We start from the raw sequence: 7,660 nt of genomic DNA on the forward strand, positions 1-7,660 counted from the left end.
TGTGAAAAGTGTACATGCTTCCCCATGAAATATTTATTACTTGTCACCAAAGTGCTAACTTCATCACAACTTAATACATAATGATGGGAACCGTCAGTGGTTTTAGTGAACAGCTGTTGAACTTCAGCATGTCCAGACTGCAAGAGATAACATCAAGTAAGACATTGTTCTTTCCTGTTGTGGTTCAAAACATAACTTAGTAGGAATAGTCTTTCCCTCTTTGACTTAACATATATCTGTTGTTCTTCAAGGATTTTAATATCCCAAAGGCCAAAGCAGCATAGCCCATTGCTATGCCAGTTCTGATATTTATATATTGTAATGTGCTGGGATCCATATTACTTTCTGTAACATCACCTAGTTAGAAGGGGCAAAGAACACAGAATTCAAAATAAGTTCATCTCTTTTTTTCCTACTTTTCTCCTGAAGGAAGGAGTAAAAGAATGTTAATATTCTTGAGAATTTTAGAGTATAGGGTAGTGAGCTGCTCTCTCATTCACTGTTGCTGACACTAACTACTTGATGTTGAGGACTCTTATTTTCATTATTTCAATAATTATTTCTTAATTTGAAATGAATCCTTCTTTATTATAATCAGCAACAGCTGTGATCATTAAGGACTGATTAGAAATGGCCTAAAATCCTTTCTCATTTCTTTCCCAGATTCACAGGTCTTGAGAATCACAAAGAAAACTAAGGTTTGTTTATTTCAATAATTCTCAATGACTATGATCAGTCATGTTAACACAAAACATCAAAACCACACAGAATACTAAAAATATGCATTTCAAGACTACCCTTCCTTAGCATCATTAAACCAGATACCACAGAGTGAGGACTGGGGACCTGAGACAAAGTGGGACTCAAGGACGAGCCAAACTGTAAAACCCATAGGTATAGTACACTAGTTACCATATGGGCAACTGGCTGTCAGGTAGGCAGGTCTATGTTGACAGGTGCTGTTTGGAGATGGAGCACACTATCTCACAAGAGAAGGGATGTACCATAAGGCTAGATCACCAACAGCAGCACCAACTGCAATGTACCCTCAGTACTTTTTGTTTTATTTGTTTTGTCCTATTCTGGTTTGTTGGTTTCAATTTTATCTATCATCATCGTCGTCGTCGTCGTTGTTGTTATCATCATTATTATAATAGATGCCTGTTCATATCCTGAGAAAGAGAAGTTTAAGATATGGATATGAGTGATTGAGATCTGGGAAAGATCTGGGAGAAGATGTGGGGGAGGAACCATAATCAGAATACATTGTATTTAAAACTCTATTTTCCATAAAAAAGAAAAGAAAGAAAAATTATAAAAAAATAAAAGAAGTAACTGTCCAGTGTGGGGATATTTTCTAGGCAACAATTAACAAAATTGTTAAAATTTACATAGAATTATCTCCTAAAGACGTTTGTAAAGTGTGTGGTAAAAGCACACTGTCAGCGCACATGTCTCAGCTACACAACCCACTCATTCTCCTTCAACAATTTGACTCCAAGTGATATTTGGTTTTATCCCAATCCATCATTAAAATGTATCATAACTGTTTTCATTAGAGATTATTTATGAATGTGTTCTACAAATTCTGAAGTGACAAAATATTTTCAGTAATCATAAATCTATGCAACTAATGTCTAACATCTGCATATTACTATTTTTTATCTGATTCTGAAATATGTAATGAAATCCAAAGAATTTTGATTATTCAAGAAGGTATAAAAACATAATTCATACTAATTTTAGGCCTTACTGTCAAGCTCTAATAACTAAAACAGTGTGGTATTGATTTAAAAATGACAGTATAAAGCAAAGCAAGAAAATAGATTCAACCCAGAAATAGACTCATGTTGCAGGCTTGTTGCTGTTACCTGTTGTGCAATCCCCATTTCCCAGCAGGTAGGAGGTGAGGAAATGTGGAGGCAATGACACAGACTCTGAAAGATTCCAATATAAAAGCTCTTTATTGTAAAAGGGTTGGGGGTGTTCTGGGGTTAGGGAAATTAGACTGCCTTAAGAACATTTTTGGTTGGTCCTTTTGAAACTGGAACTCTTGAAGTGGTTGCTGCTGGTGTGTTGTGATTGAATAGTTACTGTGCTTTTGGTCAGCTGACAGGTTGTTTTGGCCAACTTTGCTTATTCATTATGAGTTTGCATGTGCTTTACAAGTTTACTTGTGCTTGCACTTTTGTCCACCTCATCTCACCCTTTTTATTTTGTTTTTATTGGGTGATCTAGTGTGAGTTATGGATTGTTATGACCCCACCTTGGGGAACCCCCCCCAGCATTCTGGACTGTACCTGTCTTAGGTTGCCCTGGTGGACAGTCTCTTACTTGTATTTGACTAATAATCCTTGAAGGGTAGGGTCCTTGGCAGATCCCAAGAAGTCAGAAACAAGGGGAGACTTTTAGAAGAACTAGGGCTTTAAATGGTCTCCTGTATTTGTGTTAGCCAAGCATGGACCATTTCCCTTGTGGGTTTTTGTCCAGGGTGCTCCATAGTCATTAAGGCCTGAAGTCACTGGCCATTGTCAGGATCTTAGCTGTAAGAAACACTTAAGCAGAAATATCAGAACCATGACCACCCCTCTCATAAGGCACCATGCAACAAGTTTAGAGGGGTCTAGCAGGGATTTTATGCGATTCCATTCTTGGCCAAAGAATGTAGTAGATAGGTCCAATGGATAGACCCATGTTTAAAAATTTAAAAATTTAGGAAATGGTTCTGCAGTCTACTGTACAAGATTGCAAAAATAGCCTGTACTGTCCTGGTGATTACAAAGTTTGAGGGCCTTGAAGGCTAGTTCGGACACTTGTTGGAAATAGGCATATAGGCCAATCATGGATTGTGAGGCAGGATCACTGTATTATCCATGGCCATTAAGTGTGTGGAGGGTAATATTAAGTCCAAATTGCAAGTTTGTACAGGCTTGGGTCTCTGCTGTATCACCATAAGCAGAATGCCATAGGAGGAAAACTGAGGGGTCAAAGACTGCCTTCAGCATGGAGTACCAATTGTAATGGGTTTGAAGTTGCATGGTCCATTGCCTGAGTACTTGCTCAAAAATAAGGAGAATCCGGGTAGCATGGTCGCCCTCACACACCCCTGCTGGCTCCCAGCCTGCTCCTATCCCTGCTGCCACTGGGAGGGCACATAGCTGACAAAGACAGCATCACCGGAGCCTCCAGACTCCAGAGAGATGGGATGAACCTGGAAATGCATAAGCATGTTGAAAATGGACTGGAACCACAGATGATGGACCCTGTACTAACCCTCCTCATTCAGTGACAAATGCAGGTGCTTGACCTTGCCCTGGAAGTTGAAAGTGAAGACATATTCACCATGCCTTGTCTCACTGTGGTGTACCAAGAAGATACCATTGGATCCAATGTCTCCTTCCAGAATTAACTGGGCAGCCTTGATTCCAGAGAGCATGTCAGGGAACCAAGGATATACTGAGAGGGGCTGATGTCCCACAGCACCCTCTGAGTCGCCCTGGAATATGAATGACCCTGTGGTTACTTCTGGAGTGTCCAGGGGAGGGGAGGGAGTTGAGATGAACTGTCCCTGCTAGGGGCCCCTCCACAATGGGAATGCAATGGAGCAATTCCGGAGAAAGAAGTTCCAGTGAGTCAAAGTGGGAGGCAGCAATGGAGGCAGAACTGGGGGAGAAGGATGTTTGTTGGTTCCCAGCTTCACAGCTTGCTTAGACCCAAAATAATTCACACAGAAACTGTATTAATTAAAACACTGCTTGGCCCCTTAGCTCAAGCTTCTTACTGGCTAACTCTTACATCTTAATTTAACCCATTTCTAGTAATCTGTGCATCACCACGAGGTCGTGGCCTACCAGCAAAGTTTCAGGACGTCTGTCTCTGGCAGCTCCATGGCTTCTCTCTAACTTTGCCTTCTTCCTCCTATGGTATAGGCCAAGCCAGTTTTCTTTATCCATTAACCAATAAATCAACACACAGACAGAAGGACCTCCCATACTAGGTGCTGATGGCAGATCAGAAAAGCTCCCATAAACCTCCTGTAACCGGCATTCATTACTCTCTCCGGGTCCCAAAGCAGATACTGGCTGGGCAGACTCTCTGATTCAGGCAGGCAGCTCCTGGCTGTTCTATCCTTTGTGAGGAAGGAGGTCCCAAGGGGCCAGGGAAAGGTCACGAGATGGGAGCGGATAGCAGGGCAGAGTCCTGGGCTTAGGCGCTCTTAAATGCCAGACACCCAGGCCTTCACATGTAGTGCAACAGTTGTCTCCAGAACGTACTCTGAAGGGACTTCTACCTTAACCACCAATGTGTTCTCCCTACCAGGCATCTCTAGAGCTGTGGCTGTGCGGACATCCGTGATAGGGGAGCAGGTAACAATGTGTTGGGACGGAATGCCTTGGGTGGTACGAAGAACTCCAAGAGACTTTCTCCTCCTCCTTCATTTCAGACTAGTAGGAGATACTTCTGCCACTGAGGCTGCCCTCCTCCCGCTAAGGTCAGTCCAGCTGCCCCTCTTCCATGACCCACTCCTTCTGGGTCACGGGTAGCTTCTTTAGACCCCATAAAACTGAGCAGCTATTCTCTCTGTACCATTCCTGCTGGATCTTTCAAGCGGCCCCCTCCCCCCACAATTCGGCCTCAACCTCTCAAAGTGGGGAGTCCATCTCTCCCCAGGGGCTGTGCCATCACTAGCCAATCCCCTACCAACTGTCCCAGCACCACCAGAGGAGTTGGAGTTGCCGTTTCCACCTAGGACTGGAGGGCCCGATGTGGTCTCCAGAGGCCCAGCTTTGGAGGAAGAGTGAATGGCCCCTCTTGAGTGCAGGATGTCTCCTACAGAACCTCTGACTGAGAGAGCCACAGAATGGAGGAAGCAATGTTTCTTGAACTTCAGCCTTCAGAATTTTGTAGAGAAGGAAGAGACTGAGGAAGGAAAGGGGGCAGCTAGGTCCTCAGAAGATAGAGATGGGCCCAACACAGCCAGGGGCTGCCCACCCTGCAGCGTTCAAGGGACAATCACGTGGTGGTGCAATCTCCACACCAGAGCTGGATGGGACCAAGACAGGTGGGGAGAGTGAGCCCAAGGCCCATTTCACCTCAGCTTCAACGTGCTGTAGGGATAGCTCAGCAAAACATCCAGAAAAGGAAGCTTGTGTTCCAGGCGCTGCATATTGTGGGTGGGAAGCTAGGTAGAGGTGAAAACAGCAGGCAAGATCCAGGGCAGCTACTCTCGCATGGGACTCACAGATCTCTTACCAACTTGGGGGAAGAGGTGGTGGCAGCACTGGTGGGGAAGGGAAGACCCTATACACTGGAGTTGGGGCACCATTCATGATGAAATCCAGGAAGATCCTGTGAGCAGCAAAGAAGAAAGCAGTCAGAACACCCACGGTGAGCGGCAACTATCTCGGTCCCTGTGCTCAGCTCCAGGGCCACGCTAGTGGAAGTAATCGCCCTCTGAGGAGTCCCGGAAGGGAAAGGGGATCAACGACAGCCAAACAGCCAAAGCCTTTCTGTGAATACCAGACCGGCCACTGCCCTAATGGCTCTTAACTGAGGAATCGTAACTATTGGATTTTTTAACAAACAGAAGCAGAGAGAAAAGGTCCAAAAGTCCACAAGAGTGGTCAGGACTTCCAATAAAGCAAGAGAACCTCAGCCAATCCTGAAGAGTGACCCCGGACAAAAGTTGTCAGTTGCTCTAGGCGGGCCGAGTGTACTGCTTTAAGTGAGAGACTTCTGTAGTTTGTTAGGCTGCAACCTAAAGCTCACAGTGTCTCTGGGCAAAAAGGACCAGTCAGAGGGTCGTTTATTGATTCTATCTACTGGGTAGTTAGCCCTCATGTGGAGGTACTGGGACTAACCGAGTCACAATGGAGAGTTCCTAAAAGAAAAAAAAAAAAGACCCAACTCACCAAAAACTTAGAAAATAAAACTAGGGGTCAACTCACCAAAAACAGCCAAAGGGGGTGAACTCAAGAGTCGAGGGAGAGTGGGGACAGGGACAGCAGCAGGTAGGACCCAAAAACTGAGCCAAAGGAAAAGGTCCATCCACACTATGTGCCAGTTGTTGTGGGCTTGTCTCTGCTTCCTGTTGTGTGATCCCTGTTTCCCAGGGGCAGTAGGTGAGGAGGTGCGAAGGCAAGACTCCAAAAGATTCTAATGTAAAAGCTCTTTATTATAAAAGGGTTGGGGTTTTTTGTTATGCCCAAATCGGCAAAGTCCCCACTAAAGCCAACAAGGAAACCATATGTAAAAGCAAAGAGCCTTTATTTTAATCAAGTTTACAAACTCGGTCTCTCCGTATGTCCAACATATTGGAATAACCAGAGAGCCCTGAGCTCAATTAGAATTGGTTTTTTACAGTAGTAAAGGTGGGGATGAGGGGTGTCTGAGGTTTAGGACTCCTGATTGGCTGGCATTGGTCTAGGGGTGTCCTGGTGACTGTGCGCTGGCAGGTGATCCTATCTACAGTTGGAATGTTAGGCATTTCCTTTGAATGGTCTGTTCTTGGATGGTGGTTGGGTCCTGAAATCAGGTATTGCCTCAGGGTAAACTACTGAGACTCAGGCCTCTTATTAAATTTATCGAGGGCTGAGTTCTACTCTGGCAGTTGATAATGGTTGGAAATAAAAAATTTCCTTTGGGTGACCTGTTCATACTTAGTTTATCATGACTGGCCCCCACAGTTTTTATGGGTTAGGGAAATTAAGTTGCCACAGGAACGCTTTTGGTTGGTCCTTTTGAAACTGGAGGTTGCTGCTGGCATGTTGTGATTGGCTAGGAGTGCGCATCATTGGTTACTGTGCTTTTGGTCCACTGACAGGTTGCTTTGGTCAATTTTGCTTATTCATCAGACTCATATAGCAACTTGATTTGTATCAAAGGCACTGAAGCATTCAGTGTGAGAAATATACTCAACAAATTAGGCTAGAAAACCTTTACAACTGTATGCAAAATATCACCTCAACCCTTACATTACATTTGAGGTACAAAGTAACTCAAAATAGGTTTGATAACAAAAACCTGAAGTGCAAACACCCAGAAGAAAATATAAAAGAAAAACTAAATGACAATTTCCTATCCATGGCATACAATGAATCCAAAAAGGAAAATGTGGGCTATGCAACTAAGTGGTAGAGTGCCTATCTACCACACATAGGACTTAGGTTCAACCTACAACATTTCAAACACAAAATGGAAAAAAAAATCTTTTGATACTTATTACAATTAAAATTGTTCATTTTCCAAAGATGTTGCTTTTGATTTGAAGAACAAGAATTTCTATGGGTAGTAGACATGCTGTATATTTTAATTGTGGCAGTAAATAATTGATTAAAAAGAAAATGAAAACTCTATCACAGACTAGAATATTTGTTAAGTATATCCAATTTTTATACAGAATACAGAAGTACTGTAAGTATTATAAAAACAAGCCAAGTCCGTGCGCATGTACATGTACAGGCAAAGACATGAATCGAACATATCCTTCATGAAAAGAAAGGTAAGTGAGTGACTATCAGGAAAAGAGTTAACAGTCGGTATCTGGGAAGTACAAATAAAAATTTTATGCTATTCCATACATTGACCAGAATATCCAAAACGAAGCTGAATTATGTTAAAAGTGTTGGTGAGGAATAGAGCAGTTGGAACTCTCATATGT

General features: G+C 43.2%; 1 pseudogene; it reads right to left on the minus strand.

The window, feature by feature from the left end:
* Positions 1–3,127: 3,127 nt before the first annotated feature.
* On the minus strand, positions 3,128–5,330 carry LOC125414072 (SH2B adapter protein 1-like; annotated as a pseudogene).
* Between the last annotated feature and the right edge of the window lie 2,330 nt (positions 5,331–7,660).

The sequence above is a fragment of the Myodes glareolus genome, chromosome 15, assembly GCF_982192425.1.
Source record: "Myodes glareolus chromosome 15, mMyoGla1.1, whole genome shotgun sequence".
In the NCBI taxonomy this organism is placed as follows: Eukaryota; Metazoa; Chordata; class Mammalia; order Rodentia; family Cricetidae; genus Myodes; species Myodes glareolus.